Source organism: Mustela nivalis (genome assembly GCF_964662115.1).
Source record: "Mustela nivalis genome assembly, chromosome: 7".
Taxonomy (NCBI): domain Eukaryota; kingdom Metazoa; phylum Chordata; class Mammalia; order Carnivora; family Mustelidae; genus Mustela; species Mustela nivalis.
Genome location: NC_139026.1, coordinates 96489221 through 96501346, shown reverse-complemented (window position 1 = coordinate 96501346; position 12126 = coordinate 96489221). Strand labels below are relative to the sequence as shown.

Below are 12126 nucleotides of genomic sequence, written 5' to 3'. Positions count from 1 at the left end.
GGGGGGTAGGAAAGGAATAAATGAAACAAGATGGGATCGGGAGGGAGACAAACATAAGAGACTCTTAATCTCACGAAACAAACTGAGGGTTGTCGGGGTGAGGGAGATAGGGAGAGGGTGGTTGGGTTATGGACATTGGGGATGGAATGTGCTATGGTGAGTGCTGTGAAGTGTGTAAACCTGGCAATTCACAGACCTGTACCCCTGGGGCTAAAAATGCATGATATGCTAATTAAAATAAATTTTTTTAAAAAAAGAGCAAAACTGCAAGTCAAAGTCCAATTTTATGTTTTACTGCTCAGTTTTACCATTATGTTAAAAAAAAAAGTTTGTAAGCAGTTCAGATAAGTAATATTAGAAAAGGAAAACGGTGAAAATATGGGACAGAAGGATAAAGGTCATTATTATTTTATTAAATATGAGTAATACTTGTCTAAAAAAAAAAAAAAAAAGGCAGGCCCAAAATGTCCAGAGGCACAAACCCATAAGAAGCAAGCTGCTAGAGTGCCTATGTGGCTCAGTCCTTCAGGCGTCTGCCTTTGGCTCAGGTCATGATCTGGGATTGAGCCACATGTAGTGTCTTGTGTAGTGTCCTGTTGGACACTCTGGTCAGGGGGAAGTCTGCTTCTCCCTCCCTGTCTGCCCCTCCCCCCATCATACTGCCCCCACTTCAAGTAAATAAATAAATAACCTTTAAAACAAACAAACAAAAAAGGCAAGCTGACTCTTCCCTCAGAATCCCAGAGAAACTTGGGAATTGGAAGTTGCAAGTAAACTAGAAGACAGGGGTCTAAAAACCTGGGGACCTCTTCAAAGATCTATTTAAAGAGCAATTCGATAGTCAGGAAAGTCAGCTGTACCCAACACAATCAAGTGACTTATTGTGTCCCCTTCCCCACTCCTGCAGGAAACAGGAAGATAGATTCTGGAGATATTGAACTTTCCTGGGGGAGGCGGTGGAGAGAATGAGTGGGAACAAAAACTGAGTGAAAGTCAGCATTCTGAATTGTGTTACTCAGCCTGCTTGCCACACATGGCTCCCCACTTTCCATGCTACACCCAGCTCTCGGACTCTGGGCAAGCAGCCTTATACCCTTCTAGCTGGAGATTAGACTAAAGGATCCTATTCTGGAAAAACCAGACTGTGCCACTGCTACTGACAACTGGAGCTCCCCAATGAAAGAGTCCAGCCAGCCACCTGACTGCCCTACCATGAGCCCACACTGAGGCTTTCCAACTGCACCCAGTGCCTCCTTTTCAACTATGAATGGATGGCCAAGGAAGAACAGACATCTATGGAAAGTCTACAGTGTGATACACAGCAAAACAACAGAAAATGTGAAATTGGAGGAAACAAACAACATACAGAGAACATTTCAAATTAATATCTTCAAAGAGATGACACTGCATATGCATCCAGAGAACCAAGAACATGAAACCATTTGAAAGGAAAAGAAAAGAACAAGGAACATGAAAGCACTCTTGAAAATAGAAGAAGGAGGCGGAGGAGGAGAAGAGGAAGATGAAGGAGAAGGAGAGGGAGGGGGAGGGGAAGAAGGGAGAGAGGGAGAAAGGAAAGAAGGAAAATGTTCATGAGAACATAGTAAGTGGATTGGGATATAAGATTAATAAAATCTCCCAGAAAATAGAAAAAAGAGATGGCCAATAAGAGAAATAATAAGAAAATTAAAGGATCACTCCAAGAGGTCCAGTATCTAAATAAGAATTATAGATGCTTCAAAGAAATAACAAAGAAATTCCCAGAAGTAAAGACATAAATTGATAAAACAGAGGTTCTTAAACCTTGGCAGGCACAAAAACACCTAGAGAGCTTATTAGCTTATTTTTTATATTTATATATATAATATATATATATTATATATATATATATAAAATCTGTGTTCTTACTAGAGAGCTTATTAGCTTATTTTTTATATTTATATATATAATATATATATATAAAATCTGTGTTCTAATAAGCTCTCTAGTAAGCTCTCTCTAATAAGCTGTTCTATATAGCTTTCTATATATTTTATATATAATATATATAAATAATATATATTATTTTATATATTTTTATATATTTTAATATAATATATAATATTATATTAAATATATATATAATATATATTATATATAATATATAGATATATATTTATATAATAATAGTAATATTTTATATTACTTAATTATATATTATATATTTATATATTTATATTATATTATAGTAATATTTTATATATTTTTATATTTATTAAAATATGTATATATTTTAATATATAAAATGTATATATATAAAATATTACTCAGTGATAAAAAAGAAGGAAATCTTGCCATCTGCAACAATGTAGATGCATCTTGAGAGTGTTCTGCTAAGTGAAATAAATCAGACAGAGAAAGACAAATACTGTCAGATCTCACTTATATGCAGAATCTAAAAAACAAACAAACAAACAAAAAACCAACCTCGTAGACACAGAGAACAGACTGATGTCTGCCAGAAGTAGCAGTAAGCCAAGTGGGTAAAGGGAGTCAGGAGGTACAGACTTCCCAGGGATGCCATGTACAGCAGGGTGACTACAGTTAATGATACTGCATTGCATATTTGAAAGTTGCTAAGAAAGTAGATCTTAAAAGTTCTCATCCTAAAAAAAATGTGTCCCCCTGTATGGTGACAGATGTTAACCAGACTTAGTGCGGTGATCATTTCCTAGTGTGTACAAATGTCAAACCATTATGTTGTACACCTGCAACTAATACCATGATATATGTCAATTACCTCTCAATAAAGCAAACAACAAAACCCAGGCTGCAGGAGCGCCTGGGTGGTTCAGTTGATTTAGCATCTGTCTTCAGCTCAGGTCATGATCCCAGGGTCCTGGGATTGAACCCCACATCGGGCTCCCTGCTCAGCGGGGAGACTGCTTCTCCCTTTCCCTCCGCCTGCTGTTCTGCCTGCTTGTGCTCACTCTCTTTCCCCATCAAATAAATAAACAAAATCTTTTAAAAATCAACAACAACACAGGTTGCTGGGACCTAAGGAGAGGTTCTATTCATCAGATGTGGGGTGGGGCTCACGATGTGCATAGATACCTATCATGTTCCCACAGGTGATACTGATGTAGCTACCTGGGGACTACACTTTGAAAACCACTGTCAGATTAAAGAGTCCTAGCATGTGCCATGAAAAATGACCCATGCTGTTACATTATCATGGTTTCATATATCAGGGATAATAGAGAAAATCCTAAAAGTGGGGGTGGGGGAGGGAGATGAATTCAAAGTCTCAGGAATCAAAATAGCATGAAACTTCTCAACTGCAAAATTTTCAAAGCTGCAAGACAAAGGAGCGATGTCTTCAAAATTCTGATGGAAAATGATTTCAACCTAAAATTCTATACCCAGCCCCAAACTATGAAGCAAAAGCGAGGGTGGGAATGAAACCATTTCAGGTAGGCAAAATGTTATACCTCCAAGGCACTCTCTCAAGAAGCTCTTGGAGGATGTGTTTCATCCAAACAAAGAAATACAGAGAGAAAGAAAGACACTGAGTCTTTGAAAGAGGAACAGGGCAAAGGGAATCCTTTTTTTTTTTTTTTTTTTAATTTTTATTTACTTGCCAGAGAGAGAAAGAGAGAGCAAAAGCAAGGGTAGGGGCAGAGGGAGAAGCAGGCTCCCAGCTGAGCAAGAAGCCCAATGTGAGACTTGATCCCAAGATCCTGGGATCATGATCAAAGCCAAAGGTAGATGCTTAACCAACTGAGCCACCCAGACATCCCAGGGCAAAGGGAAGTCTTAACTACTGGCAATGAGAAGTCCCAGGGTGACAGAGAGCAATGCACCCAGAGAAAAGCAGAAGGAGGCAGCTCCCCAGGACAAATGTCTCCTAGGAAAAACAAAAAAGGACCGGTAAGATTATATGACACGTTTGGCCATATGCAAAATTGTACTGAGAAGGCGTTTTACAGAACTGTTGAAGGGTGTGGGAAGACAGAGCCAGAGATTCAAAGAAATCCAAGCAAAGAAAAAAATGAGGCAATTAACTGCAGGAAAAACAAGAAAGTTGTACAAGAAAGGAAATGTAAACAGAGCATCCAACAAAAAGTTACATTAGAAGAGGAAATGTAATCCAGAATACTTGCCTCAAAAGTAAACAATATTTTCAAAGTCAATAATGAAATCACTGAACAAGGATTTAACCATAAATTATGATCTAAACATCAAGGGGGTGGAACTGGGGAAGAGGAGAGCAAGAATCAAAATCCCCATCCATCAAAACAAGTCAACAAATGAACTGGAAGAATCCAGAATGGCAGTGCATAGATTATTTGGAAATAAGGAAGGAAATACCAGAAGAAATAGCTAAAACAGTTGAAAGTGGTTGCCCCTAGGGAGTAGGATAAAGATTGGGAAAAAGGCCAGGGGACTTCTGTTTTTGTTACAGTCCTTCAGAACTATTTGACTTTTTAAGCTGTGTGTATGTAGTATCTTGATAAAAATAAATATTGATTTTATAGAGCAACTATAAAAGGAGCTATCCCATCCTCTGTTACAGCTCTCCTGCAAGACCCTAGGTGAGACTCCAAGGGGCACCTTCCCGGGCGGTATTATTTATCAGCTCAGCCCTCTTCCTCTCCCAAATGCAATCTCTCCATCTCCTCCTGTTTTGTCAGCCAGCAACTGCGTGGCTCTGTGCCAACCCGACTTCACTGGCAGTTTCCAGAATGTGCCTCTGGGACTTTGCACACATTGTGCCTTGTACCTGGAAGGCTATTCATTCTTTCCTTCTCTACTGTCACTGGGCCCAACAGATTAAGGATGGTTTGTACTTCAGGCCTCTAACACTTTGTCTTTAGCCAGCCTCCTCCCCCACCTAATCTGGGCTAAGTGCTCCTCTTTCCCACAGCCCCCGTGCCCCATGGGTGCTCTCAGCACTGTGAATGCCCCTTGCACGTTTGGCTTTCCTATGAGACTTCGAGCTCTATGAGGGCAGCAATCCTGTTTTACTCACGGGAGCCTCAGGACAAGCTAATGATTATGCAAGTCAATGATTACACAAATGACTGAATACATGAATGGCATTTAGTAAGGGCTCAATAAATGTTTGAATGAGTGAATTAATGATTCACCAAAAAATGCAGACCTCTCCCTCTATCCAAAATGTGGCTCCCTTCTGCCATCTCCATTCTATCATCTACTCTCCTTCCTACAGGGTCATACCTCTCAAGCAGGGTGGCTGTGGCTGGTACCGCCCCCCCCCCTTTCAATCCGCTCAATCGCACCTCAACCGAAATAGAAGCCAAAGCTCCCTGGTGTGGCCAGGGTCAGCTCTCCAGTACAGGGCTTGCTAAGTATCTGAGTTGGCACCAGAATGGAGGAAGCCGTTTCAGGACCATCTGCCCGGCCCGGAGAGAAAGCAATCCCTTTAGCTTCCCTATCTCCAGCCGCAAAGTACAGCTATAAGAGGTCTAGAACCCAGGCTAACCAGAGGGAACATGGTTAGCTCTTGACTTGGCCTAGATAGAGTCCTAAACTAAGAGATGGGCTCTACCCAGTCTTCCCACCTCCTTGTCCACTTTGCAGGCAAGAGCAGAGATTCTAGCCCTCTGAGCTGCCATGACTCCCTGCTAGTGTCTGTCTTCCAGCAGGTAAAGGTATGCGCCCGGCCTGGGGTGCAGAGGGAGCTGGAGGTAAGAAGCCTGAGTGTTCAGCATGAGCCAGACACACAGTAGGGGCTGGATGTTAAAAACCCGCCCGTGCATCACTCCCAGGGCTCCAGAATCCAAAGCGAATCTGGCCTACGCTGGGTCTGTCGAGAAGGGACCAAAATGTGCAACCCTGGAAAGCCTCTAGGTCGCCATCCTGGATCGGGGCATCCTGCCGCCCCCCTCCAAGGGCCGGGTTACCTCAAAGACCCGCCATGGGTTTGGAAAGTGGCGACCCAAGCTGTGCCCCTATAGGGGCCCCGCAGAGCGGTGGTGGGGGGGAGGGGCCGCACCGGGCCGGAATGACTGGAGGGCTGGGGGTGGGGCACAGGAGGGGCCCCTTCTTCCCTTTCCCAAGGCGCCAGCCGTTGGCGTTGGCGTTGGGGATGGTGGTGGAAGGGGGTGGAAGCAAGGGAAAGAGAAGGTTTGGCTTCGTCTAAGGAACCTGGAAATGCGGCCCAGAAACTCGATCCACTCCTGTCGCTTATTTAGGAGAAGGGCTGCAGCCCAGCGATTAGTGGCTGCTGGGGGCGCAGATCACATGGCCACCTATGGCTAATTGGTGGGAAAAAGGAGGGGAGGCTGTGCATGGGAGGAACCCGGATTGAGGGTGGCGGGAGTCCGGGCACCCGCCCAAACAGCACCATTTGTCTTTATCTTACACACTGACTATGGGATGGGGAGGTCTAGGGTCTGCTCTGTTGCAGGTTCGTGCACGCAATGAGTCCTTTGGGAATGCCAGGGTGAGGCGTATCCATTGGTTTCACCAAGCCTCTGCTGGCTTCAGCCTAGTTTCCAAAGCCCTGGGCAGAGAGGACTCCCCGGTTCCAGGCTGCCGTGTTCATGCTGCCGGTTAGGCTCCCAGGTTCCACTCTGGGTCCAGGACTCCCACTTCTTGGGTGGTAGAGAAAGTGCCTAGGATGCTGGCATCCTGCCTCCCAGTCTTCCTGGCTCAGTGCCCCAGGAGTAGAGCAAGAAGGAAGATGCCTACTGGGACTGGCTTCCGACAGAGCCTACTATGTGCCAGGGTCAGCGAGGGGCATTAGCAGTCCGGAGGAAAAAAGACAGTAACTGCCCTCAAGGAACTTATATGCCGGGGGTGGGGGGGTGCGCATCCAGAACAACCAGATATGAAAATAGGAACACAGAGAAGCATCTCAGAGAGACCTAGAAGGATTTGAGGAAGAAATGGCAATTGAAATGTATTTGATAGGATGAGGAGTCAGCCACAGAGAAGAAGCAAGGCATCCAGACAGAAAGAACTGTGTGTGCAAAAGTATGGAGGCAAAGGGTGTCAAAGAACCACAGGTGTTTGGTTCCTCTGGACAGAAGCATGGGTGGATGTGTGGAAGGTGTGGGAGACGGGGTAGGTAAGCTAACAGGAGCCAGATCTTGGAGACCATCTGTGCCCAGCTAGACATCTGAGCTTCATCCTGAAAGTTCCACAAAGACAGGATGAGATCTGCATCTTCTAGGAGAGCTAGGATTTGAATTGGGGACCTAAAGAAGGAAAGAAGTTGGTTAGGAGTCTGTTGCCAGCCTCCCCTGAGGTAGCAGCAGGGAAGGTAAAGAAGGACAAGGCCTGACTAATAATACTTGGGAAGGGAAGAGTCCCTGGTCCTCAGGACTGATTGGGGGTGGGCATGTGAAAGAAGAGTCTTGGGCGACCTCAGGTTTCTAGCTTGGGGAACTGGACACACACAGAAGGAACGGTTCTGGAGGAAAGGCTGATGATGGGGAGAGGAATGTTTACTAAACACTCCCAGTGTTTCAGGCATTAACTCTTCATATATGATCTCAGCTAATTCTCACAATAACCTATAATGTGGGTACTAGTGTTCTTCCCATTTTACTAGGAGGAAGGTAGTCAAAAGGTTAAGAAACTAAGTGGTCGGGTTGGGGTGATCAGCATGCCTGCACCTCACAGAAAGCATCTTCCCAAATCTGAGGCCCCAATGAGGTGTCCCAGGCAGATCTACAGAGAAGTTACACCCACTCCCATTAGCTCCTCCCCAGCCCCCAGTATCTGGCACCCCCACCCACAATTCACTCACTGTAACTCATTCCCCCTTCCTCATTCGGACCCAACCTACCCCCGGCCACCCCCTCAGCACTTTGGCCCAGGCAGCCAGGACAGGACTGAGCAAGCCTTGTGACAAGAGGGCACAGGGCTCTGGAACCACGGCACTGAGACCCCACCTTGCCATTATAACACAAAACGGAACTGAGACTGTGCAGGGACAATCAGAGAAACCAAGAAAATGAATGTGTTCCATTTGTAATAAAAATAAATATTTTTTGGGTGCTTGGGTGTCTCAGTGGGTTGAGCTGCTGCCTTCGGCTCAGGTCATGATCTCAGGGTCTGGGGATTGAGTCCCACATCAGGCTCTCTGCTCAGCAGGGAGCCTGCTTCCTCCTCTCTCTCTCTGCCTGCCTCTCTGCCTACTTGTGATCTCTCTCTGTCAAATAAATAAATAAAATCTTTTTAAAATAAATAAATAATTAATTAATTATTTTTTTTAAAAAATGGAACATTTCAGTGATATCAGAAGGTCAAGGAAGGTCTCCCTTGGCCCAACCCTGTGTTTATTTTCTATGGTGAAAGGGGCAGGATTTGGGAGCAGCATGCGTCTCCCTGAGTGGAGGCCTCTCCAGCTATTACCCTTTCCCAAAGCTTAGCTCAGGTACACCAGGTCCAGCTGGAGCAGCTGCGACAGACAGGGATAGCAGCTCCTTTGACCCCCCTACCTTCACCACCCCAATGTTCTGGCACTTGGTGGGGGAGGGAGGGTGCTTCTGTTTTCATACTGTCTCTCACCAACCCTCCAGGTGAGGTAAGGGTGAGGCAGGGGATGAAGCAAATAGGTAAGCTTTCCCTTGGCAGAGCTGTCAGGCCCAGAGAGCCCTGGCTTCAACGGTCACTTAAACCTCATTAAACAGCCCACCCGACGTCACACAGCCAGCAATTGGTCTGGGGCTTGGAGGCAAGAGGTTACTGAAGAGGCTGTTTTAGGCAGAAAAGGGAATGTCCACGTTCTTCCCACCTCCACCACCCCCACAGCCCCCCATAGCTGGTGGAGACCTAGAATCTGGGAGAGGAAGGCAGAGCAGGAAGAGGCCTATGGCCTGTCTGTGTTTGGGGGTTCCAGGCTCCAGTAAAGCTGGCATTACCTTTTAATTTCTGGAGGCACAAAGATTCCCACCAGGCTTCTCAGGGACCTTCCCTCCTTGTCTGTTGCCCCCCATCCTGGGTTCTATTTGCACCCTGTGCCTCCCTCTAGTCTTGGAAGGGTTCTATTTTTTATACATAAGCCTTGCTTTCACCTCAGAACAGGTACTCAAGTGCCATCTTCTCTGCATCTCTTATGGCCAACTAGACAGAGAAGGCCTCTCCCACAGACAGGAGATTAAAGCAGTGTCCTTCCAACTATAAGTCACTACCTGTGGGTCATGAAATCAATGTAGGCAGTCATGGCCAACACCTTGAAAACATGAAATACAAGAGGAAATATCAGGTGGCTCAGTCAGTTAAGTCCAACTCTTGGTTTTTTGGCTCCAGTCATGATTTCATGGGTTGTGAGTTGGAGCCTGGGAGATGGGCTCCGCGCTCAGTGGGGAGTCTCCTTGAAGGGTCTCTCCTCTGCCCACAATCCCCACCCCCACCCACACACTTTCATGCCCTCCCTCTTTCTTTCTTTCCCTTGAATAAATAAGTCTAGAAAGAAAGAAAGAAAGAAAGAAAGAAAGAAAGAAAGAGCTTGTACACTTAAAAAAAAGAAAACATTGGAGTGCATGATAGCAAGGGTAAATACTGGCCTGTAAAACTTGTTTTAGTTATCCTACAATGTAAAATGTGTTTCTTGCTGTGACTCTCCAAACTCCTGGACAAAAGAGCACTGGTTAAGAAGTACAGTCAAGACTGATACCAGCAAACACAGAAGGCTGCCTGCCCTTTGGCAGGCAACACGCTAGGTACAAAAGACACACTAATAAATAATACATAATTCATTAGACTCAATAATCTCAATCTATCTTCTGGTTGGGAAGCCGATAAGCAAACTGCCAGTTGCAGGGCAAAATGTTAAGTGCTTTAAGAGAGTGTGTAGGAGGCTATAAAGCCCTGATGTGAGACTGGATACTGGGAGGGCTTCCCAGAGGAGGTGATGCAATTAGACTTCTTAGCAAGAAAAGACGGTGACTAGATTCTAGTATTTCCTCCATTCTATACAGAGGAAGGAACTACAGGAAAGGTTCAGGAGTTCTAGTCTTAAAAATCTAAAGACAAATTCTAGTCTTGCCTCTTCCTCTTAATAAGCTAGTGAGAGAATTTAGGTAAGTCAATTAACTTTTCCAGACCCTCTTTCCTCATTGACAAAATGGGCATGAAACTGCTCTGTCGGTCTCAAAGAAATGAGAGATTAAATGAGACAGAGAGTGCATGTGAAAGTACTTTGTAAACTATAAATAGGGGAGGGATTGTCTCCATGGATAAGGAAACAGAAACAGAAACAGAGATGGAGTGTCCTGCCCACCGCTACAGAGCTGGGAGGAGCAGGTGTCTCTCAATCCTCAATTCTCAGCTCCTGCCTGCACTCTTCCTCCTGCCATCCCAACCCAACTTACTTGGCAAAGGGGCAGGGGGCAGGGCCCAAAAGGGCCCCCCACACCCAACTGAAGATTTACCTTAAGAATCCTATTGGTTTAGTGATTCTTTTAATAATGAGGGGAGGCTCAGTGAGTGGGTTAAACCCTCTGCCTTTGGCTCAGGTCATGATCCCAGGGTCCTGGATTCAAGTCCTGCTTCGGGCTCTCTGCTCAGCAGGGAGCCTGCTTCCTTTCCCCCCTCTCTGCCTGCCTCCCTGTCTACTTGTGATCTCTGTCTTTCAAATAAATAAATAAAATCTTTAAAAAAAAAATAAAATAAAATAATGAAGGGAGATAAGTATGTAAAAATGCCTTCCTCGGGCTTGTGGGTGGCTCCATCCCTGAAGTGTCCCACTGAGTGTTCCTCTCTTGATCTTGGCTCAGGTCATGATCTCAGGTCGTGAGATCAAGCCCCTGCCTCAGGCTCCAAACTCAGCACAAAGCCTGCTTGTCCCTCTCCCTCTGTTCCTCACCCCACTGGTGTGCTCGTGCTCTCTCTCTCTCTCTCAAATAATCTTAAAAAAAGAACTCTTCCCTTTCCCCTTCCGTTAATGAATTAAGATCTACCCAAACTCAGTTTTTAAAGTTACATAAGCATCATTCAGATCTTCTGTAACAGCTTTCATTTTGGAAAAACAGCATTTCCATTAATATGGTGTTATATAAAAAGGTTCTGTGTATGTGTGTGTAAGAACAGAAGAACCAGGCACGCATGAGCACTATTAAGACACACAGCCTGATACACATCACAACCTCACCTCTCCTCGTGAAGGAGGGACTGGGGCAGGGGGCCGGTATTTGATGGTACCTGGAGATTTAAGATGTGACCCACTTGTCCTCCACCTCTCAGTGAGGCCTGGTGTGAGTTGGGCCATGGAAACTGCAGAGGGAAAGCCATCAGCTACTCCCCTTGCCAGGGACCACAGAAGTCTTGACCCGCTGGAAGGCCGTACCTTGGTAGGTGAGTTCCATTAAATCATTGACTGTTAGGGCTAGAAGCAGCTCAGAAATCAGCTGGTGCATTCTATATCACTCCTGCCAGCCTTGAACAGTTCCCTTCCTCTGAAGGCAGCCCATGTCACCTATGGACAGATGTAGCTCACTGGAAAGGGCCTGATACTGAGCTGAAACTTGACCTTCTGGAATTCTCACTTCTTGGAAGCAAATGTGTGTGTGTGTATATCCCTCACCCAAAGCCTTGAGTCCAGGAGCCATAGCCTGGGGAGGGTGCCTGAGGCCTAAGAGCAAAGACGGAGGGGAAGGAGCATTGAGTCCACCAAGCAAAAGCTCTTCCCTTGGAGACCTCGATCTCCGTCTAATCTGAGGCTGGAACTATAGGGGAAGAGGGGGAGGAGATAAACCCTGAATGGGAATGAGTGAGTGGCTTTGAGGAAAGCCCTGCGACTCATGTCTCATTTGGACAGTAGGTCAGACCGTACCGAGGTCAGTTCCAGTTCTGATATTCTGGGGTCCCGAGTCCGCCCCCCACCCACATCCCTTTCGAAGATTTTGTGGTTGTACTTTTATGTGTAACTGTAGGCCCACGATTCCAGGGCCAAGCAGGAAGAAAACAGTCCCGAACCCTCCCATCCTGGCCGGACCTGGGTTAGGACTCGAGGCTTGCCTTGGTTATGTGAAGGGCGGAACCGTTTCACCTTACCCGAGAACAGACGCACAGACGTGAACACACCAGCACCGAGTACAGAAACGTGAGCTTTGGAGTGTCTTTTTAAGTAGTTGGGAAGGGGGTGTGGCCGAGGAGACTGGGAGGCCTCAG

The 12126-nt window shown here is 45.8% G+C and overlaps 1 long non-coding RNA gene across 2 annotated transcripts in view; it reads right to left on the bottom strand.

Moving 5' to 3' along the window:
* Positions 1-12099, bottom strand: part of LOC309870016 — an 82788-nt gene extending 70689 nt beyond the window's left edge. Inside the window, exon 1 of one of the 2 annotated variants that reach the window (XR_014314424.1) lies at positions 12010-12099. This is a non-coding gene — a long non-coding RNA (uncharacterized lncRNA). The remainder of the gene's footprint in view (positions 1-12009) is intronic. The other variant, XR_014314425.1, reaches the window with a different exon arrangement.
* Between the last annotated feature and the right edge of the window lie 27 nt (positions 12100-12126).